At 47.7% G+C, this 23907-nt stretch overlaps 1 long non-coding RNA gene across 1 annotated transcript in view; it reads right to left on the reverse strand.

The window, feature by feature from the left end:
* Positions 1-2450: 2450 nt before the first annotated feature.
* Positions 2451-23907, reverse strand: part of LOC148149858 (uncharacterized) — a 45722-nt gene continuing 24265 nt past the window's right edge. The window contains exon 3 of the long non-coding RNA XR_015757147.1: positions 2451-2476. This is a non-coding gene — a long non-coding RNA (uncharacterized LOC148149858). The remainder of the gene's footprint in view (positions 2477-23907) is intronic.

The raw sequence follows: 23907 nt of genomic DNA on the forward strand, positions 1-23907 counted from the left end.
CCTGCACATGTTGTGGTCCTGAGCATCGGAACTGTACCCTATTTCCCACAAAAAGCAGGAGGAGCATACCATGGCTCTGAGCCCTCCTGCCATGTCTTAAACTTACAAGTTAAACTCTTTGACCCTTAAATGTGTATTGTTATGGAATTCTTTAGTAATCTTTGATTTGTTTACACCAAACAACATTCCATGTGGAATGCTGATTTTTCCGTTTACATTACACAATGGGACAAATGAGCCCCTCCCTGTGCTGAAACAGTTCTATGATTCTATGTCGAGGTGTTTAAATGCTTAAAATTAGTGTTTTCAGCTCCTGCCACTGGTAGGAATGGAAACGGAGTGAAACAAAACTGATCAAAAATGCAAAAAAAAGTGAAAGTCTGAAAAAAAATCTAATTAAATGCAATAAAAACAACCCAAACTTCAATCTCCATGCCCTAGCCCTACCATGCCATACAAATCTTACAGATCTCAATTCCGGAAAACATACCAGCAGGAAATTATTCTCTCTGTCTAGCTTTCTAGAAAGAAAGCATCTTTGCCACTCTTAATGACAGAAATCACTCGATTAGAAATAGCAGCTCTCACACCTTTCTGTAACTTAAACATCTTGCCAAAAATAAGAACAATATTGTTTGGCTTCGATGGGCAATACCTTCAGGGTCATTCCCAGTGGCAGAGAGACAGATCCTTTTTTTTTGCCTTTGGCTTTAATTCACTGCAGGTGATCTTCCAGAACTCTGAACTGCAGCTGGAAAAGAATCATTTCATTTTTATTTCTACATAGACTCATAAATGTTTGCCAAGAAAATGAATATTACACAAAGTTCAGTATGAACTTTTACAAAAGTTGATTATTATAATTAACTATGAGATGTGTTGTTTGCTCTAATAGTGGGAGGATTAATAGCCATTCTGCTAAAAAAAACTGATTAGCTGTATTCTTCAGCTGCAAAATGTTCTGTTTAATTGCAGACTGGAATTATGTTATTTCATGTGACCTGTGAAGTGACTCACTAGTAAATTAGGTACACGAATGACGGTCATAATCTTATTTTAGTTGTGAATAAAATGCAAAGGAGTCAATTAAAGAATCTTTGTAACCCCCCCACCCACCTTTATTATCAATATGTGCTCTAATGAAGACTGCAGCCTTTGCTGAGACCTTTAATCCTGTTTGATGATGGAACAAACCTCACTGTATTTTCAAATCATAATAATAGATAAAACTTCATATGCTAATTAACATATTGAGGAAATTTGCATGCAAACAATGTAACTTCCCAGGACATGCAGGAAATACAGACTTTATAGTTTCAAATCAAATTCTTGTTCTCTCGTCCTTTGTCGTCTGTGTCAAAATGGTGCGTACACAGTTCTGAAATACCTATTTCTATATTGGTCCTATTGGCCTTTAATGATTCCCAGCTGTCCTTGATGGCAACCCATAGACAATAGGCCTCTTGCCAATATTCTAATAGAAGGTGAAATGTCCATTTTAGGCCCCTCAGAATAAGGACTACAGGTAGTAGAACGGGCACATTCAGATATTGCTGCTGTGGTTGTCAGGAAAGCATTACTTTAATGTGAAGTCAGGAACAACAGAAGGGGGTTGTGCATCCCAGCATTCAATTGTTCTCCAGTCGGCCTGCACTTCCTGTCATACTCCCCCTGTCAGGACTTACCCGAGATAGGAAAAAGGCAGAAGTGTCAATCCTTTTCAAAGTGAGCTACTGGTTGAAGCACAAAGGATGCTGACAGCTTGCTTGGAATATATAAATAAGGTCTGAGATATAACTTAAGGCTGGACTCAAGCCACTCAGTTTGAATATGTTTTACCTGATGTTAACTGATTACACTGAAAGTGCTGTAGAAACTTCTGGCAACATCTGAGCAGTGAGGAAATAAGTTAACATTTCAAGTCTAAATGTAACTCTTTTTTTTCGAATTTAGCCAGTTCTCTGGGGTTGAGTTTCATGTTGAGTTTCTACTTTGGCTATACTCAACAGTTCTGGCATGAGATGCTTCCAAACTTATAGAGTCTAGATTAGACTCCAAACTTATAATCAGCTTGAAAATTAAGCCTGATCACATTCATTTGGATATAGTCAAACTGAAAAGCCATCATGAACTAGCTCAATTCAATAGCAATGAAATCATTTGATTTATAATTTTCAGTGATATATGTAAGAGTGGCAACTTAATGTAGACTGATTAAAAGAGCTGAAAATTGATTAATGGAATCACAAAAAGAAAGCAGTGTCAAAAATCAGTGTATTATCACTGCATTATATATTATGGCCATTATGACAGTACATCTTTAAGAGACATACTCATGAAATCATCACTGTAATACAGCATGTGTCCTAAGGGAATAAAGTCACTTATTCCATCTTATCTTGGGATCCCTCGAAGAATGACACTGTTGGAAGTATGTTCCCCGATTGTGATGCAATATTAGCCTGGACACTTGTGCCTGAGAAATGTAATTTGTATATACCATTCTTAGTTGTAATAAATGTATATTGGATTATTTCTATTGATATATCCCTATCCAATGTTTTATGCCTCAGGAGATAACACAAACATCGCCACATCAGGTTACATACCCTGTTGGTGGCAAACTCATAATAAGATAGCAGTGCTGGCTAGCTATAAAAAAATTGAATATCTCAGTGGTAGATATCTGAAAAACTAATTGAAGATCAATTGGACAACAGCTTTGGATGAAAAAGGAATTGAGAGTTTCTAACGCTTAAGCAGCATCTGTTTCTGTGAGTACAGACAGCTGTCAAATTTGTAGATAACGCATTAACATGAAAAAAGTGCAACTAATTATTTTTGATGAGAAGCTAAGTTCTTTCAGGATAAAAGAAATTTCTAAGTTTTCCTAAATTAAAAGAAAAAGGCTGAGTTGGGACAGCACAGTGCAGTAGACAAATCTAGAAAGCTTGAATGGACTGTTCCTGACACTTGACAGATGGGTAACAATCTCTCAAAACAATGCAACCAAGCCTTTGTTCTTAAGAAAGGAACAGTTTTTCATTTACACTGACATGGAGCCAGGATACGTAGCTTTAAGGTGATGCAGTCCAATGCTTCCAAGGCAGAAACTTAGCAGAAACAATATTGTTAACCTTACTCACCATGTCAACAGTGTAAGATGACAGGTAGCTTTTACAACCATGAACATCATGTGTCCTGAAAAGGCAGGAGGACACACACCAAAGGTTACAATTGACAGGAGAGTTAGTGCTAACATCTTACCAGTATTGGTCCTGAAAGGCATATACCTCAGCAAGTGGCACTCCACAGTTATAGACAATCTCACAGCATATTAAAGATCACCAGTTCTATCCATTGACCCGCATTAGATTAAAGTGTCAACACACAAGCTCATTTTGGCTTCCCAAACTTCTTTACCAGATAGTTTTCAATCATCCAGCAGTGGCAGATTACCAGTATGTACTTAGTATAGTCATGAGATGTGGTGCTAGAAAAGCACAGCCAGTCAGGCAGTATCCGAGGAGCAGGAGAGTCGATGTTTCGAGCATACACTTTTCATCAGGGATTCCTGATCGAAATGTCGACTCTCCTGCTCTTTGGATGCTACCTGTGGCTGTGCTTTTCCAGCACCATACTTATCGACTCTGATCTCCAGCATCTGCAGTCCTCTCTTTCTCCACATTTCATGAGATTCAAACTACACCCAGTATGACAGAAGAGACCACATGTGACACAGTCAGATTGGCCAATGTTTTGCAAGGATCTCCTCTGTTCTAACCTAATAGTTTAAAGTGAGTCTAGGTACATGTGTGCTTGGGGAATGCAATATCTATGAATAATAGTAAGTTGTAAATGTCTATTGATTTTCAATATCACTACATTCACACTTTATGTGGTAGAAATAACATAAGCTTTGCCTAACCCTAACCTACAACTAATTATTTTTGATGAAAAGCTAAGTTCTTTCAGGATAAAAGAAATTTCTAAGTTTTCCTAAATTAAAAGAAAAAGGCTAGGTTGGGACAGATTTGAAATCACAGAAAATGACTTTTGGAAAATATATAAGGTTATTTTCTAGTAAATTTGGGTCTAAATAATCAATTCCTTAGTAAATTTAAAAAATGCATTCATCCATAATCATTTCAAATGTACCTTATTGTCTTCCAAAGGATCCAACTTCATTTTTGGAGCCTATTTGAAGGTGTAGAATTGAGCACAATTGGAAGGAACTCCCAGTGATGTTGGTTCATCTTGTGGACATGGCCAGTTTGTGACCTATTGCCAGTTTTAAATGCTACCACCAAAGGTCACAGAAACACAAATATTACTGAATGTAATTTATATTTGAAATTCCGTTATTCCCAGTTCAAACATGACAGGCACATCACTCGAACATACTGCACTAAACTCACTTCACTGGCCCTCTTCACTCCTAAAGAACAGCGTGACTCATAAACTGAGGTCACAGAAGCTAACCATTGGGCACGGGTATAGTTGTACAAGGAGGAGACAGTGCTTGACATTAGTCATTACTGAGGCCACCAACAACACTGGACTCGGTGCCAATGATGAAGTGATCATTATGTCTAGTCCTTCTTCTCAAAACCTACAATCTCTTCTGGTCTACGAGCTGCAAATGATATAGACATGTATCGCTCTTGCCTATTCCCTTACCAATATCCTATCCATGTTCTTTTCTCCTTTTGAGATATTCAAGAACTATTATCTGGCCAGGCCATAATGGAGGAAGTAATAGATGGATGAGCGGGAAGGCAGTGGTGAAGAAGAAACACTATTGCTTTTTGTGCCACTAGCTCAATTTTAAATGTGTGTATAATTTAAAAAACAGCTTAGAGAAAGGATGTGCATATGATGAGCCATTGGCACCAAATAGCCTGTAGCCAGGGCTGGGGACTGTATGTTCCAGTTTGCTGAACGTCAGGGTTGTACACAGATTCAGTTGCAGAGGACTCCAATGAGGATTTCAATGGGGTAGCCTACAAATTATGCTGACGGGTGTAGACATTAAATTCCTTGATTACTGGTCCTGCCAGATAGCCGATGCCAATGCCGAACAGCATGAAGGAATCCAACTTGGCAAATGATCCTGCAGAATATTTGAAGTCCATCCTTTTCAGTGTGGCAGTGGTGACCAACTCACATAGTGAACATGTGGAACAAATGATGATGTAGTGATAGCTGTGTAATGACTCCAGCTGATGGTCATACCGGACAAGTGATATTCCAGAATGAAACTGGCTTGACAGACCAGGTACTTTATTTTTGCTATTTGTTTACAAATGTTGGTGGTCAATTACTTGTATCTTTTTACACACAGCAGTCACATTATAGACACTCCTATATTATTAATATGTCAGCCTGTCTCCACTTTAAAGCTCTCTCTTTAGTTGACATGATTGTAATCAATTTCTTTTCAGGAATGTTTTGCATTCTCTTCATTTCCTTCAGTTAGCATCTCTTTGTGATACCCTTGATGATCAGCTGCTGCAGCCTATTTGTTATTTAATGTGTTCTTTAAATTTTTTTTTAATTTCAAAAATCTACTTTATTCATAGAAAATAAATCTTTGGTACATGGACTGTCAATAAACCCACTCAGATCTTCTTTCTTACAGTTGACAAATTAAGTCTTTAATGTCCACCATACTCTATATTTACAGGCAACCTCTTGGCCTATAGCTGAGGTGACAGTGGGGCACAATGACTGAATGTGCCCTCCTTATTCTTTAGCAGAAGGACCTCAGACAGTGGTCTTAACCCACCGTGCCTTGGCAGCAGCTGCCCCAAGCTTCAGCGCGTCCCTCAGCATGTAGTCCTGAACCTTGGAATCTGCCAGTCTATAACACTCAGTCGGGGTCAACTCCTTCAACTAGAAGACCAACAAGTTTCGGGCAGACCAAAGAGCACCTGTTACTTAGTTGATGGTCCTCCAGGCACAGTTGATGTTCATCTCAGTGTGTGTCCTGGAGAACAGGCTGTAGGCACGCCGTCCCACGTCACAGAGCTGCTGGCAAACACCACTGCACTCGTCTCCAGATTTCCTTTGCATAGGCATCTTCCAGTCTCGTCCCCTGCACAGCCGCTTCAAGGGCAGCATGTGGTGGCACAGGGAGTCCGGGCATTCATAAAGGATCTCACAGGCAGAGCCCCTCTCACCCCTGGCTAAGCTTTAAACTCATCTCTTAAGCAGCAGCACAGTGGCTCAGTGGTCAGCACTGCTGCCTCACAGCGCCAAGGACCCAGGTTTGATTCCAGCCTTAGGTGATTGTCTGTGTGGAGTTTGCACATTCTCCCAGTGTCTGTGTGGGTTTCCTCTGGGTGCTCGTTTTCTCCCACAGTCCAAAAATGTGTAGATTAGGTGAATTGGCTATGCTAAATTGCCCGTAGTGTTTAGGGGTATGTAGGTTAAGTGCATCATTTAAGGAAATGTGTCTGAGTAGGATACTCTTTGGAGGGATGATGTGGACTTGTTGGGCCAAATAGCCTGTTTCCACATGGTGGTAAGGGTTCTATGAAATAAACAGTCCTCAGTTATTGGAACTTTCCTGTTATTAATTTTTATGCCACTCTGGATTTCTTCCAGATTTCATACTGTTTTTGGAGACAGCTGAATTAGCAGCACTTCTGCTGTCCCAGACCTTCTGTGTGTGTCTGACTGAAATCTGCACACTGCTTTTTCATCTGGATGATTCTTTGTCTGTGATACTGGAATCAAGCCAATAGCAGTTTTTTCTTCTAAACCTTCTTTGCTATGCATTGAAATGTTCATCTCAAGGGTTTAATCACCTCATCAAAGTGCTGCAAACAAGCAAATTTCTAGATGGAATCTTATAGCGGCCTGAACAAAGCCAGACAGAAATTCAAGCAAATGAATCAAATTTATCCAAACATGATACTTTATGTAGTGTGCTGTTACCCATGCCACCAAAGTGCCCTCAATAGGTTTTTTACTTACTTTCCCCCCCAATTTGTCTTCATGTTGTCTCAGATTCTACAGTTGGGGTAGAGGAAACATGCTCGGCCGTGTGACCTTTGGCCGGTCAGGGTTGGTTAGGTGACCCTGGAATGGTTGTGTCACATGAGCCTGACATGCTGAGGGTATTCATTGCCGAGGCAAGTGGACCTGGATCTCCATGACATCCACCCCTACTTTCCAAGATGGCAGCGAAGTAGGACGCTTCAGCTGGAGCTTGTCTGTTCTGTCCATTTCTCTTTTTCTTTTAACTCTTTTTGTTTTTTGTGTTTTTTTTGGCTCTGTTCTTTCTTGGAGGCGACGGCTTGAACTCCCAGCCTCAGTACAGATCTGGTGGGGCAGTCTCCCACCCTGGTAGGGCGGTCTCTCGGCCCTGCGAGGTGTCGTCATGTGGCAATCTCCCGGCCTGGTGTGACAGTCTCTTGATGGCCCAGCGTGGTGATCTTTCTGTAGCCCATGGCAGTTTGTCACCCTGGCGTGGCCTCAGTGTGGACCTCCAGCCTCAAGTTGATTCTAGAGCGATCTTCCAGCCTCGCGAACCTCGAGATGAAGCCAGGCACAGTTTAGAGTCAAGGCCCAGTGCAGACTAAAGGTTAAGTGACAGTGTGGACTGGATTTGAAGGACTGTTCTGAACTTTTTATTTCTCTGTTTCTAGCTTATGTTGGATGTTTTATTTCTTTATTCTTCTAACTTTCTTCCTAAGAACTTGTACTGAACAATCTGTACCTAGGTACTTTGTACCTAAGATGGCGCTGTAAGTGAAACCTTTCACTGTACTCATTTGAGTACATGTGGCAATAAAGTTAGTTCAATTCAATGAATCAAGATGATCACATACTGGAGGCAGCTGGGTCTCTGTAGCGTAGCTGCCGTGCTCCAGCCTCTAGGCAGTGAGGGCCATTGCCTCCGACATCCCTGCCTGTTGCTCCTCTTCCTCCCTGTGAACATGGATAAATCCCTGATTACTGACACCTCATGCTTCTCCCCTGCCTTGGTCTCCAATAGTCTGCCAAGTGCCAGCACCTTGGTGTGTTACTTCCTTTGTCAGCTGCCAGCAGTGAGGTCCTCACCAGCCTGTGCTCCCAAACCTTTTGACAACCCAGAGAGTTCTCAGCAGCTTTCCTTGCAGCTTGTGCTTGCAGATACACTCCTCCACCATCCATGAGGATATTTCATACACTTTTGCCACTCCAAGTGGTAAGGACATTTTTTATTTATATGGCTGGGGAAGCAGTTATAGGTCAACATTGAAATTAACAATGAATTCATTGGCTTCAGGTGATGCATCACCAGGTGGCAAGGGCTATGCCCTCATGGTGATGAGGTTGTGTCATGGGAAAGAATGCTTTTCTGAGTACGGCAGGGCTTCTTCACATGGTCCAGACAGTAAAAGCTTTGTGTCAGGGTGTCAGCAGTCTGCTCTATTACACTCCTTGTGGTAGGACAGCTCACTTTGTATATACACTGGTTCTCTGGGCATGGGTTGGGTGCATGCATCGAGTGTAATGCTGTGAAAAGATTGCCTTTGTTACCCAGTGGGGGAATGGGACCGTGGCTGCAGTCAGCTTCATAGCCATTGGAACTGTCTGTCCTCACCTTGTTCCTGTGGTTGTAGCTGTGGCTGATTTCATTCAGAGTGTCCTTGGTGACGATAAGTAGAAAGATTTACATTTAAATGGCACTTTTCTGGACCACATGACGTTTAGCAGAACTTTGCAAGTAATGAAGTAATCTTTTGAAACGTAGTCACTTGTGTATTGGAAATCAAACAGCCAAAGTATTCATATCCAGCTCCCGATGTGATAATGACCAGATACTGTATTTCTGTGATGTTGTTGAAAAATAAATATTGACGTCAACCTGGCCCTTCTTCACAATAGTGCATTGGAATCTTCTATACCTTCCTGAGAGGAAACATTGAGGTTTGACCCTTGGATTTGTCTTGTGATGTATTTGGAATGAGGTAAGGTGGTGAATCTACATGATATCAAATGTTATTGCAAGAACACTCAATGATTGAAGGACATCTTTGTTTGTCTTTGTTTATGTAGATGAAAGCAGCACAGAAGGAACAACTTCAGGAATATCAGCATCAGGTAGGTCTTTCAGCTATGCTAATGCATCATCTGACACACTGCTAACAAAAGTAACACAAAAAATAGAACAACATGTGGAGCCTGAGAGTGGGGAGTCTCTCTGAGAACTCAAATTGTCCAATGTTGAATAATAACATTCTGGATCAAAGGTTTTATGCAAATTTTTATTGATAGAGATATACACTGTACCTCATACTCAACAACCACGCCACATAAACACAGTGGCTACAAGAACAGGCCAATGGCTAGGAATCCTGCACCTTCTGACACCCCAAAGCCCGTCCACTTTCAGGGATGTGATGGAATACTCCCCACTTGCTTGGATGGGTGCAGCACCAACAACACTTAAGAAGCTTGACACCATCCAGGACAATGTAGCCACTTGACTGACATTATATCCACAAACATTCACTCACTTGACCACTGATGCTCAGTAGCAGCAGTGTTTAATATCTATAAAATGCACAGCAGAAATTTGTCTAACACCCTGAGACTGCACCTTCCAAACCTATGATCACTCCCATCCAGAAGGACAAGAGCAGGAGATACATGGGAACACCACCCTCTGCAAGTTACTCTCCAAGGCCCTCACATCCTGACTTGGAAATACATTGCCATTCCTTTGCTGTTGCTGGGTCAAAGTCCTCGGATTCCCTCCATAATGGCATTATGGGTAAAACAGCAGCACATGAACTGCAGTGGTTGAAGAAGGCAGCTCAGTACCATCTTCTCAAGGGCGACAAGGGATAGACAATAAATACTGACCCAGCCAATCACTCCCATGTCTCAAATGAATAAAACTACTTCAATTTGTTCCCCTACCTCTGAGGACACATGAATCCTCAATAATGCTAACCATTTGGATACAGTTAAACACCGATTAATATAAAATAAATAGCTCCATAAAACGTATTCAGAAATTATTAAGGGAGGCTGCCGAGGCTGTCAGCCATCACCCCATAAACTGCCAACTGATGGAGACAGAAGCGAACAGCACAGAAACAGACCCTTCAGTCCAACTCGTCCATGCCAACCAGATATCCTAACCTAATTTAGTCCAATTTGCTAGCACTTGGCCCACATCCCTCTAAATCCTTCTTAGTCATATCGCTATCCAGATGCTTTTTAAATATTGTAATTGTACTACCCTCCACCATTTCTTCTGGCAGCTCATTCCATAAACATACAACCCGCTGCATGAAAACGTTGCCTCTTACATCCCTTTCAAATCTTTCTCCTCTCACCTTAAACCTATGCCATCTAGTTCTGCACCCCCCCAGGGAAAAGACCTTGTCTACTTATGCTCTCCATGCCCCTCATGATTTTATAAACCTCTATAAGGTCTTGCTAAGGAAGTAAAGTGATTATTCTATATATGTTTCATGTGAGAATGAAAATGTTATACATCTCTTACCTTCTTTCCTACCAAAGGTTTGTTGGAATGTACATGGTATTATCTGGTAGAGGATTGGAACTGTTAACTTGTCGGCCATGAGGACATGCTGGGAATTTGACCAAGTGTCAAAGCGTCCGTAGACTGTCTGGATGGTCACAGACACTGCCATCAGAAACTATCATAAATACCATGTGCAATTTGATGTAAGCCCATAGTCATGGAAAAAAGATCATAGAACATTGCTGAGGGGCTCTAATTATTAATAAAAATAGTGCACAAAAGAGTCCATGGGTCTATCAGATACAGGGTTTAGAGTATGGGTGAAACTTAATGTCCTCTTACGAGACAAGTCTAGTGGTTGGTGCATTTAATTAGGTTGGACAGTAGGAAATGTGGATATTTTCATTTTTGGGAAAGAGGTGGAAAACGTCCAGCACCTTCCTACACCAGCACAATCCGAGGCCTTTAAAGTGGGCAATTTCAGGTATTCATTCAGAGTTGACTGGTTAACCAATGTGGCTTGCTTTTAGGCTTCCAGAAAGAGTCCCCATGTTCAAAGGTTCTCCATTCCTGATCTAAAGACCCAACTTTGGGAAGGGAATGGGTGGAAATGGAGACCCATTCCAGGACACCCATTGCTCCATTAAACAGAGCAGAAGGATGTAATGCAGAAAGTCAATAAATTTTTATCTTATTACCATGTAGAATTCTGATTGAGGGTCAACTTTTCAGTATTTATGAAACAGGACAATTGGTCATTCTGCATTCTGAATTGCTTTACTGAGTTAAAAATGGCAAGTACCTTTACCTGGAAACTTGCACTATTTCAATTTTCATAAGACCATTAGTCAGAAGAGATTAGCCAAGTCTTGGTTGATTTCATCAATAATTACTGTGATGATTTAAGAGAACAAAAGCTTTTTGGCTTAATTTTTTTTTAGAAACTCTTAGGCTAAACTACTTTCTCACTGTCATTAACTGGGTGAAGCAAACCTGAACCATTCAAACCTAGGAGCAAGAGCGTAACTTATTAACTCCATTCCATGGTCTGATCTCATTACTGACTGTAAATATTGTGCTGGTATCAAAGATAAGATATTTATCAGAAAGCATTGCTGTCAAGGCAAGAATACAGAATCTAAGCGAAAATAAGTGTAGTTAGCAATCAGATTCCTGCATCGCTGAGTCTTATCATTGTAAAGGAATGAAAGCTTACATGAGCAGTGCCAAGACCATGAGACCAGAAAATTGATGAACAGAATGAGGCCATTTCACCCAATAAGTCTGCTCTGCCATTCGATCATGGCTCGTATGAAGGTTTGATAGAGGGGTTCAAAATCATGAAGGGCTATGACAGAATAAACAAGGACCAATTGTTTCCAGTGGTGGAAGGGTTGGTAATTAAAGGACATAGATTCACAATAATTTTCAGAGGCACTGGAGACAAGTTGAGGATTTTTTATTGGTGTTAGCAGGTAGTTGCAATCTCGAATAAACTGCCTGAAAGGAAAGTTGTCGATACAGATTCAGAGACAACTTTCACTGATTGCAAGGGAAATATTTTCAGAGCTACCTGGAATGGGACTAATTGGTGCCTCTTTCAAAGAGCTGGTACAGATACAATGGGCTGAATGGCCTCCTTTTAAGCTGTACCTTTCTATGGCCAATTACAGAGATTCATAGCTTGTTAAGTGCCTTATTAAAACCACAACTCATCACATCAGTATTCAGCTGCTTATAAATTTGACAGACATGCTAAATGCCAAGAAAACTCAACATTGAAATCAGAGCACCTCAGTGTGTGCTCCATTGGAACCAGCCACATGCAGCCCCTGGCCACAGACACTAACATCTGAAATGTGCCAGCCTCCAAGAACACAGATGGTACATCTCCGATCTACTTACAAGATGCTTCTACACTACAGTGCTGCAACTATTATTGTAATGCAGTAAGGACACTGTTGTTAGGGGCACAGACCCAGCTTATGGCCTGGACCCGGCTGCATCGCTGTGCCCTTCACTCACCGTCATTGCGTGCACTCATTCTGAACCTATCTGGATGCTCATGATATCTCTGCTCTGCCTTGTCTTTTTACAAAGAACAAAGAAAATTACAGCACAGGAACAGGCCCTTTGTCCCTCCACGCCTGTGCCAATCCACGTCCTCCATCTAAACCTGTTATCTATTTACCTAAGGATCTGTATCCCTTTGCTCCCTGTCCATTCATGTATCTGTCTGGATACATCTTAAATGACGCTATCATGCCCGCCTCTACCACCTCCGCTGGCAACGTGTCCCAGCACCCACCACCCTCTGTGTAAAGAACTTTCCATGAATATCTCCCTTAAACCTTTCCCTTCTCACCTTGAACTTGTGACCCCTCGTAATTGAGTTCCCCACTCTGGGGAAACGTTTCTTGCTATCCATCCTGCCTATACCTCTCATGATTTTGTAGACCTCAATTAGGTCCCCCCTCAACCTCTGTCTTTCTAATTAAAGTAACCCTAATCAACTCAACCTGTCTTCATAGCTGGCATCCTCCAACATCCTGGTGCACCTTCTCGGCACCCTTACCAAAGCTTCCGCATCCTTTTGGAATGTGGTGACCAGAACTGTATGCAGTATTCCAAATGAGGATGAAAGTCCTCTACAAACGTAACATGACCTGCTAACTCTTGTATTCAATACCCTGTCTGATGAAGGAAAGCATGCCATATGCCTTCTTGACCACTCTATCGACCTGTGTTGCCACCCTCAGGATACAATGGACCTCAACACCCAGATCTCTCTGGACAGCAATTTTCCCCAGGGCTTTTCCATTTACCGTATAGTTCGCTCTTGAATTGGATCTTCCAAAATGCATCACCTCGCATTTGCCCAGATTGAACTCCATCTGCTATTTGTCTGCCCACCTCTGTAATCAATCTGTATTCTGCTGCATTCTCTAACAGTCCCCTTCACTATCTGCTATTCCACCAATCTTCAAGTCAGCTGCAAACTTGCTAATCAGATGACCTATACTTTCCTCCAGATCATTTATGTATATCACAAACAACAGTGGTCCCAGCACGGATCCATGTGGAACACCACTGGTCACAGGTCTCCATTTTGAGAAACTCTCTTCCACTACTATTCTCTGTCTCCTGCTGCCCAGCCAGTACTCTATCCATCTAGCTAGTACACTCTAGACCCCATGCAACTTCACTTTCTCTATCAGCCTATCATGGGGAACCTTATCAAATGCCTTACTGAAGTCTACGTATAGGACATTTACAGCCCTACCCTCTTCAATCAATGATTAAGTTGGTAAGACTTATTACAGAGGAGGAATTGCTGGATATCTTGAAATGCATAGAAGTGCTTAAATCCCCAGTACCTAATCAGGTGTACCCTAGAACTCTGTGGGAAGCTAGGGAAGTGATTGCTGGGCCTCTTACTGAGTTATTTATATCATCGATAATCACAAGTGAGGTGCCGGAAGTTGGAGGTTGACTAACGTGGTGCCACTGTTAAAGGTGGGAAGGACAGGCCAGGGAACTATAGACCAGTGAACCTGAAGTCAATGATGGGCAATTTGTTGGAGGGAATCCTGAGGGACAGGATGTACATGTATTTGGAAAGGCAAGGACTGATTAGGGATAGTCAACATGGCTTTGTGTGTGGGAAATTGTGTCTAAGAAAGTTGATTGAGTTTTTTGAAGAAGTAACAAAGAAGATTGATGAGGGCAGAGCAGTAGATGTGATCTATATGGACTTCAGTAAGGCGTTCAACAAGGTTCCCCATGAGAGTCTGGTGAGCAAGGTTAGATCTCATGGAATACAGGGAGAACTAGCCATTTGGATACACAACTGGCTCAAAGATAGAAGGCAGAGGGTGGTGGTGGAGGTTTGTTTTTCAGACTGGAGGCCTGTGACCAGTCGAGTGCCACAAATATCAGTGCTGGGTTCACTGCTTTTCTTGATTCATAGAAATGGGATGCACAGTGGCTCAGTGGTTAGCACTGCTGCCTCACAGCACCAGGGACCCAGGTTCAATTCCAACCTTGGGCAACTGGCTGTGTGGAGTTTGTATATTCTCCCTGTGTCTGCGTGGGTTTTCTCCTGGTGCTCCGGTTTCCTCCCAAATTCCAAAGGTGTGCAAGTCAGGTGAATTGGCCATGCTAATTTGTCCAGGTGCATTAGTCAGAGCGGGGTGGGTTATTCTTCGGAGGATTGGTGTGGACTTGTTGGGCTGAAGGCCTGTTTCCACACTGGAGGGAATCTAATCTTTGAAAAAAAAATTTGGATGTGAGCATAAGAGGCATAATTAGTAAGTTTGCTGATGACACCAAAATTGGAGGTGTAGTGGACAGCGAAGAAAGTTACCTCAGATTACAACAGGATCTTTATCAGATGGGTCAATGGGCTGAGAAGAGGCAGATGGAGTTTAATTCAGATAAATGTGAGGTGCTGCATTTTGGGAAAGCAAATCTTATACACTTAATGGTAAGGTCCGAGGGAGTGTTGCTGAACAAAGAGACCTTGGAGTGCAGGTTCATAGCTCTTTGAAAGTAGAGTCGCAGGTAGATAGGATAGTGAGGCAGCATTTGGTATGCTTTCCTTTATTGGTCAGAGTATTGAATACAGGAGTTGGGAGGTCATGTTGCGGCTGTACAGGACATAGGTTAGGCCACTGTTGGAATGTTGTGTGCAATTTTGGTCTCCTTCCTATTGGAAAGATGTTGTGAAACTTGAAAGGGTTCAGAAAAGATTTATTAAGGGCACTGCTTGTCACAAAAAAAAGGGGACTATCCCTGCCCTCCCCTTCACTGTTTGATCACACAGCATTACCCTTTGATGTGAAGGGCACTGCTTGTCACTGGCCACTCAGTGTTTCCTTTCTTCCTGGTGGTGGAAACTGAATAAAGATTTGTGCACTTTGTAAACTAAAATAACCAGGGGACTAGGAATGTCAGACATCTTGTTCTGTCTGAAAGCTGACTCTGAGGGAGCTGAAAACAAAGGAAAAAAAAACAGGAGTACCAGACAACCTGTCCACTCAGAGCTGGCTCTTGAGGAAGCTGGACCAGTGTGTGTGTGAAGGACTCTCCTCTTGATTGTTTCAAGAGAAGGGGGACTGATTCTGGGACTGGCTGGCCCACAGCCAGTGCATAAGAAGTGTGAAGGAAGAAGAGGAGGAGGAAGAAGAAGAGAGGAAGAAGAGAAGAAGAAGAGGCAGCATGAGGTGAGAGTTCTGAGGCCTAGGCCTGCTTCTGGTACTGCAGCCTGGGCCTTGCCTACAGCTGTCCCAACTGCTGCTGCTGCTACCTGAGACCTACCTTCACATCTGCTGCCAGAGCCTCACCCAGGTCAAGGGAGTGTTGCTGCTGCCCGGGGCCCACTCCCACTGCTGGTCTCTGGGACCCCACTTGGACCTGCCTCTGCTGCTACTGCTTGGGGCCTGCCTCACTGCTGCTGCCTGGGACTCTTGGGCCCCTCCCAGGACCTCCACCACTGCTACTGCTAGAGGCCCACCTCCACCGCTGCTGCCCAGGACCGGCTTTGGGGCTGCCTGGGACTCACCTTGGGGAACCCCCCCAAAAGGCCTGCCTCCACTGCTGTGACGAGGGGACTAACTGGGACTCGCTTTGGTGCTGCCTGGGACTTGCCTTGGGACCCTCCCAAGACCTCCACTGCTGCGACCCGAGGCCTGCCTCCACCTACTGCTGCTGCCACTGCCTGAGGCCCCACCTGGACTTAACAACACAACTGGTTCCTGGGGCCTACCAACATTCAGCAGCACAGCATGGAGAGTCCCAAAATTGCAGGCCCCAGCCGCACCTACGCCTGGGTAGCAGCTGCCATAGGCTCAGCTGCTCCAACGCCGACTGCAACCCCGACCCCCTTCAGGCACCTAACTAAATGCCTGGGGGTCAAGGCCTATCCCCACCCCAATATGACCATCGAGGCCTGCAGTAAGGCCATGGCTAGTGTGGTCAGCCCAGTGGCCATCGTCGCTGCGGCCCAGATGTACAGGAAGGCCGTCTTTTTCCTCAAGACCGAGCAGGCGGTCCACCTGGCCGTGGAGAGGGTGCTCACTGTGGGCGGGACACATCTGCCAGTCGACCCTTTGGAGATTACGGCCCAGAGGGTCATGATTTCCAACGTCCCGCTCTTCATTGCCAGTGAGCTGCTTCTTCCCCATCTCAACACCTTGGGGGAGATCTGGTCGGGTGTCCAACCGCTCCTGCTCGGTCTGAAGGACCCTGCCCTCCGGCATATTTACTCCTTCTGACGCCAGCTGTTTATTTGCCTGGCACGGGAGGAGGTCACTGAGGGCTCGTTTACTCTCCTCCACAAGGGTGCGGCCTACTGCGTCTTCTGGATGGCGTGCGAGGGCCACCTGTACCACAAGGTGGGGCACATAAGAAAAAACTGCCCCACCCAGAAGGCTGCCCAGCCCACACCAACGGCTGAGGGTGGCACCGCCGCCGCACCCACTCCCCCTCACCCGAAGTCAACACCACAAGCCCCGGCAGAGGGGGCTAAGCCAGAGGCTTCCAATACCTCAGCCTCCAGCAGGGAGGGGGGTGAGTGTCCGGCTGGACAGAAGGCGGTAAAAAAGACCCAAATGCGCCAGGCCCGCCCACGTGGAGAGCACCCTGTTACCTTCCCCCACGACTTGCCCCACCCCTGCACGACAATGCCCCCGCGGCCGTGCCAGCGTCTCCCTGGCACAGGAACCCTGACCCCCAAAACCTTACCTGATCCCAGCCCTGCTGCACCCACTGACCCCACACCCAACCCCTGTCCCATTTCAGAACCCCTGGGGCTTCAATGCCTGCTCCTGGCCAGGGGGGTCCCCGAGCCAGCCACACCCTGGTACCAACCTGCAAGAAACCATTGCTGCCTTCCCTCCTGCACCAACTGTGGCCTGGGGCCCGGGCCCGGGCCCGGCCCCACCCCACCCCATCCAACCCCACCCACCATCACCTACCCACCCACCCACCATCACCTGATAAACCAGGGTGGCGCAGGGCAGGAAGTGACATGGCTGACCTGCCCACCCTATCCACGCCCCCTGCCTTCCCCCAGCCAATAATATTCTGGGAAAAGCTGGGAGGGGGGTCGGCACCTCGGGCCCCATGACCACCAAGGCGGGCGGGGAGGGGAAGGCCCATAAATTCCCCACCAATTCTCTGGGGTAGAGGTGCTGGCAGTGCTGTCCCTCGCCAGGGGATGAGCCTACGGTGTCTCGTGCCTGACCTGCCCAAACCCCTAGAGGCTACAGCAGGACCTTCTGCTGCCATAATTCCACCAGCCCCTGGGGAGGGCTTTAAAAACCACATGGGCCGTGGTGCGGGTGACAACAGGGAACTCTCTGCTGGGTCATTGAGCGGTGGAGGGGAGGAAGGTGTTATCCTTACTCGTCCCTCCCACACTTTTTTTTCTGGGGGCCTTGGCCCTGGGGGAGGACCTTTTCCCCAAGGAGCTGGGCGTCCCGATGTCAGGAGAAGAGCGGGTCCCCGAGCCTATGCTGCCCAACGACCTGAACTCGGGGCGTTCCGGGAAGGGGTGTGCCGAGGAAGGTACTGCCGGTGACCCTGGGGATGGGGTCGCCGGGGGTTTGTTGGCGGTGCCGGACCAGCCCCCACTCTCTCGGTGGGGGAGGGGTCGGTGATTGAGGGTGACTTCCAGGAGGAGGGTACGGGATCGGTGGTGGACACTGGAGACGACACAGAGTCTGTCTCCAGTGACAGTTTTGAGTCCCAGGTGCCCCCCACCGATCTGCCCCTCATCCCCCTCGAGGAACTCTGGGAGTTTGTCGAGGAAACTCGGGGTCGCCGGGATAGAGCCCAACTGGCGCTCGACCACTGGAGCTCCTTTGAGAGAGTTTACTGGCCGGCCCACGCTGCCCGCCAGGCGCCTGGGCTCGATGTCAATGAGCGAAAGTAAGTCAGGAACTTCCTGGGGGCACTCCTGGTGAGGGTGAGGGACTTCTATGCCCCTCCCTCGTCCTCCCAGTAAATGTATATATTTTTTTAACTGTACTGATGGTGGTTGCACAATGCTTCTGACATGAAGGCAACTATAGCCAGCCTCAACATCAACGGCAGCAGGGAGTCACAGCGCAGATTCCAGACCCCCTCGGTCCTTCGGGACGGGAGGTATGCGGTGTGCTTCCTGCAAGAAACCCACACTACCCCGGGAGACGAAGCCACCTGGCTCCTGGAGTGGCAAGGGGGGGGAGTCACCTCACCCGCAGATCTGGCGGGGTGGCTATCCTGTTGGCCCCGCATTTTCAGCCGGAGATCTTGGGGGTCAGGGAGCCAGTGCCAGGCCGTTTGCTTCACCTGACGGTTCGGCTGGGGGGTGCGGTGCTTCATTTGGTGAACGTCTACGCTCCCCTGGCCGCGCCAGGGCAAGCGAGCTTCTTCGGAGAAGTGTCCACTCATCTCTCCTCCATCGACGAGAACCAGTGCGTCGTCCTCGGGGGAGATTTTAACTGCGTCCTCGAGGGCAGGGACCACGGCGGTGCCCGCACTGGCTGGGCGTTGGGGAGGAGGCTGGGGGACTTGGTCAAGGCCTTTGACCTGGTGGACGTCTGGCGGAATCTCCATCCCGACTCCATCGCCTTCACCTTCGTGAGGCCTGGGGTCGGAGTGTCCAGAATCGACCGCCTGTACGTTTCGCGGGCGTACGCCTCCTGTTTTCCGAAGGCCTCCACGTGGCAGGTGTCACCTGGTGTGGGCGGAACTCCTTCCATTCGGCGCCAGGCTCGGCTCCGCGTACTGGCACTTTAACAACCTGCTGCTGGAGGACGAGCGGTTCCGGGACTCGTTTCGTCGTTTCTGGGCCGGCTGGAGAAGGAAGCGGGGAAGCTACCCCTCCCTGAGGCTATGGTGGGACGTGGGCAAGGCTCACATCTGCTTTTCTGTCAGGAGTACGCGAGGGGGTCGACAAAGAGGTGGAAATCCAGGATCGGGGAGTTGGAGAGGGAGTTGCTCGACCTGGAGTCACGCCTCGGTCAGCCCGATGCGGACCCGGCCCTGCGCAGGGCATACGAAGACCTGCAGATGTTCAGGGCTCAGGGCGCGTACGTGAGGTCGCGGATCCAGCTCCTCCTGGACCACGGCTCCCCCTTCTTCTACTCGCTGGAAAAAAGGCATGGCACCCGTCAGCAGCTCCTTGTGCTGCTGGCCGACGACGGGTCCCTCGTCTCTGATCTGGCGGGTATCAGGGCCCACATCCGAGACTGTTATACGGCTCTGTTCTCTCCAGATCCGTCCAGCGAGGATGCTCGCAGAGTTCTGTGGGAGGACCTGCCGCAGCTTGGCCTGGAGGACGCCGGAAGGCTCGACGCTCCCGTCACTTTAGAGGAGCTGACCGGTGCCCTCGACCGGCTCTCGAGGGGCAAAACTCCGGGGCTGGATGGCTGACTGTGGAGTTCTTCAGGGTGTTCTGGGACGTCCTGGGGAGCGACTACGCACAGGTCCTGGGGGAGTGTCTAAATGCCGGACAGCTGCCCCTTTCTTGGCGCAGGGCGGTCATCGTCCTGCTGCCAAAGAAGAGGGACCTTCGTTCCTTAAAGAACTGGCGTCCGGTCTCCCTCCTCAGCACGGATTACAAAATCTTTGCCAGGGTGTTGTCTTCTTGCCTGGCCTCCGTGCTGGCCCACATGATTCACCCGGACCAGTCCTACACGGTCCCGGGCCGGAGGATACACGATAACGTCCACCTGGTCCGGGACCTGATCCATTCCTGTCGACGGGCTGGTCTGCCGAGCGCCTTCCTGTCTCTCGACCAGGAGAAGGCGTTCGACAGGGTCGATCACGAGTACCTGCTCGGGACTCTGCGGGCATTCGGGTTCGGGACGCGGTTCGTCGCCCGGATCTGACTTTTATACGCCGCCGCAGAGTGTCTGGTTAAAGTTAACGGGTCCCTGACGGCGCCCCTTCGCTTCGGGAGAGGAGTGCGTCAAGGCTGCCCCCTGTCCGGCCAGCTGTATTCCCTGTGCGTGGAGCCTTTCCTGCGCCTCTTGCGGAGGAGGTTGTCGGGGCTGGTTCTGCGCGGCGCGGGCACGGGGGTGGTCCTCTCGGCCTACGCCGACGACATGCTCCTCACTTTCACCGACCCGGCTGACCTGGGGAGGATGCGCGAGTGCCAGGCCGTGTACTCGGCGGCGTCTTCCGCCAGGATCAACTGGGCCAAATGTTCCGGACTACTGGTCGGCCCGTGGTAGGTGGACTCTCTGCCGGAGGAGTTACGGGGGTCCAGCTGGAGTACCACCCATCTCCTCTACCTGGGGGTCTACCTCAGCCCGGCTGAGGAATCCTGGCCGGCCAACTGGCAGGAGCTGGAGGCCAAAGTCTCGGCTCGCCTAGGCCGCTGGACAGGACTGCTCCGAGTGCTATCTTACAGGAGTCGAGTGCTGGTCATAAACCAGCTGGTGGCCGCCATGCTGTGGTACCGGCTGGTCACTTTGGTCCCTCCTCCTGGCTTTGTTGTTGACATCCAGAGAACGTTGGTCGATTTCTTCTGGGACAAAAAGATGCACTGGGTCGCCGCGCAGGTTCTGAGTCTCCCTATTGAGGAGGGCGGTCAGTCGCTGGTGTGCGTCCGCACCCAGGTCGCGACGTTCCGCCTTCAGACCTTGCGGCGATACCTTTACGTCGAGCCTCCTCCTAGGTGGTGCGCCCTGGCGACGTATTTTTTCCGCCAGGTGCGTAACCTCAACTACGACACGCAGCTCCTGTTTGTCGACCGTGACGGTTTGGAGGTCGCCCTCAAGACGCTGCCTGTCTTTTACCAGGACCTGATCACTGTCTGGAACATGGTCGAATCGCGTCGCGCCTACCCTCCGGCTGGAGTAGCGGCTGTCGTCAGGGAGCCGTTGCTCAGTAATCCGCACCTCCGTACTCGCGGGTTCGAGTGGCTGTCGGAGGGGAGGGCCGCGGCGGCGAGGGTGACCAGGGTCGGGGACGTGCTGGGTGCCGGGGGCCTGGGCTGGACGCTGCCGCAGGACATAGCGAGCAGGGCAGCAGTAGACGTCCGGTGCGTGGCCACCGCCATAAAACAGTGGTGCTCGGACCCGACGTAGTGCACCAGTTGGAGGACGCTCAGGTGTGCGGTGGGATCCCGTCCGCGCTCACCCCAGCCCGGACGGAATTTCACATTGGCCCCAAGGTCCCGTACTTCCCGCGGGAGCCTGTGCCCCACAACCTGAGCTGCCTCCGGAATTTTAGTTTTGTCCCTTTTTAAGGATGTAAAAAGGTGGGCCCTGTATCTGCTGCTGCACACCGTCCACCTCTTCTCCCTCATCCACCGTCCAGACACGCCTTGGCGTGCCCATTTGCCACTGGGTGCTGGGAATCCCCAGTGGAGGGCTCTCTACGCAGGAGTCCTTTCTCCCTTCCTCTTGGGGATCTGGGGTGGAGGGTGCTGCATGCAGCGGTCCCCTGTATCCACAGATTGCGGTGGTTCACGAACTCCCAGCCCAACTGTGGAGTTCATGGACCATGTGTATGTTGGGTGTGGGTGTTTGCACTCCCTTTTTGATTTTCTTAAAAGCCAACTCCTCAGCTTTTGGTTGCACTTCAGTCCCACAGTCCTGAACTCCCTCCTCCGTACTGGGTGCCTGAAGGTCAGGTCTGAAGACCTCCTCATGCGTCTGCTCCTGGGCCTGGCCAAACTGGCCATAAACAGGTCCAGGCAGCGGGATGTGGAGGGGGTCGTTAGGGCCGACTGCCAGCCCCTCTTCCGCGGTTACGTTAGAGCCCGGGTGTCCTTGGAGAAGGAGCACGCGTGTCGACCAACACCCTGGAGTTGTTCAGGGAGAGGTGGGCGCCGCAGGGAGTGGAGTGCATCATTTCTCCCTCCAATTCTATTTTGATTTAATCCCTGCCCTCCCCTTCACTGTTTGATCACACAGCATTGCCCTTTGATATGAAGGGTACTGCTTGTCACTAGCCACTCGGCTGTTTCCTTTCTTCCTGGTGGTGGAAATTGAATAAAGACTCGTGCACCTTGTGTCTTCGCTGTATTTTACATCTGCGCGCACACACAACAAAAAAAGAACAAAAAAAAGGGAAAAAAAATAAACAGAACAGTTAGAGAATCTGTTGATTGTGAGCTGGCTCTGAGAGAGCTGGACCAGTGTCAAGGACTCTCCCTTGTTTGTATCAGAGGACGGGACAGATTCTGAAACTGGCTGGCCCACAGCCAGTGCTTTGGGAGAAGGAGGGGACTCACCCGGTATTGAGAGGGGGTGCAGAGGGCAGGTCTGAAGATCCCCTTGTGGGTCTGTTCCTTGGCCTGGCCAAACTGGCCATAAACAGGTCCAGGCAGGAGGCTGTGGAGGGTGTCATTAGGGCTGGTTGCCTGCCCCTTTTCCGCGGTTACGTTAGAGCCCAGGTGTCTCTGGAAAAGGAGCATGTGGTATCCACCAATACCCTGGAGTTGTTCAGGCAGAAGTGGGCGCCACAGGGAGTGGAGTGCATTATTTCCCCCTCCAATTCTATTTTGATTTAATCCCTGCCCTCCCCTTCACTGGTTGATCACACAGCATTGCCCTTTGATATGAAGGGCACTGTTGTCACTGGCCACTTGGGTGTTTCCTTTCTTCCTGGTGGTCGAAATTTGCATAAAGATTTGTGCACCTTGCGTCTTTCATTGTGTTTCACACCTACACACACACAACATGGGTGCTGGGGCAAAAAAAAGCACTACCGCAGTTAAGTGGTAGTGTGGAGGTAAGGAAAAAAAATATATATATATAACCAGGGGACTCAGAATCTCCTCAGTTCAGGGACAGGCTGGCCATAGCCAGTGCACTGTGCACATGGAAATAAAGGGGGACTTGATGACCTTTTGGTATGAAAGGTGTTTATTGCCATGGACCATTGAGTTATAATGCTAATTGTGTTAGACTGCGCAAGCATTCGGAGACTCTGAAAAAGTATATGTTAGATTGGGAAATCTGCATTCATTAGTTTCTACACCAGTAAGAACAAGATAAAGTGTTTCAAATTGAGTTGACTTTCATCTGTTTTTATGAGAGGCAGCCAGCAGAGATTTGTTTTAAACTCAGAGACCTTGATTTTAAAACAATGTCCAAATAGATGGTTTTATTCCCTATTTTCATTGGTGAAAACAAGTGGTAAATCATGATTTGCCAGTTTTAAACAATTAACTTCTGACACTGCTTGGTAAGTAATTTTCCATGAATTGTTGAATATTCAGTTAATTCACAAAGGACATTATATGGGTTCAAACCTGGACTCAAACAATATATGTATTTGGCTTTGGGAACATTCAGAATTTATTTATTCTGAAAAATCAAGTTGATAAAATATTTCTTTCTCCATTTACAGAAATAATTCTGTTTCTTTTTGAAAAGAATTAGTTAATGTTATACTTGGTACATTTGCTTAAG

The sequence above is a fragment of the Chiloscyllium plagiosum genome, unplaced genomic scaffold, assembly GCF_037043375.1.
Source record: "Chiloscyllium plagiosum isolate Xiang-an unplaced genomic scaffold, Cpla_swu_hap1 HiC_scaffold_5, whole genome shotgun sequence".
In the NCBI taxonomy this organism is placed as follows: Eukaryota; Metazoa; Chordata; class Chondrichthyes; order Orectolobiformes; family Hemiscylliidae; genus Chiloscyllium; species Chiloscyllium plagiosum.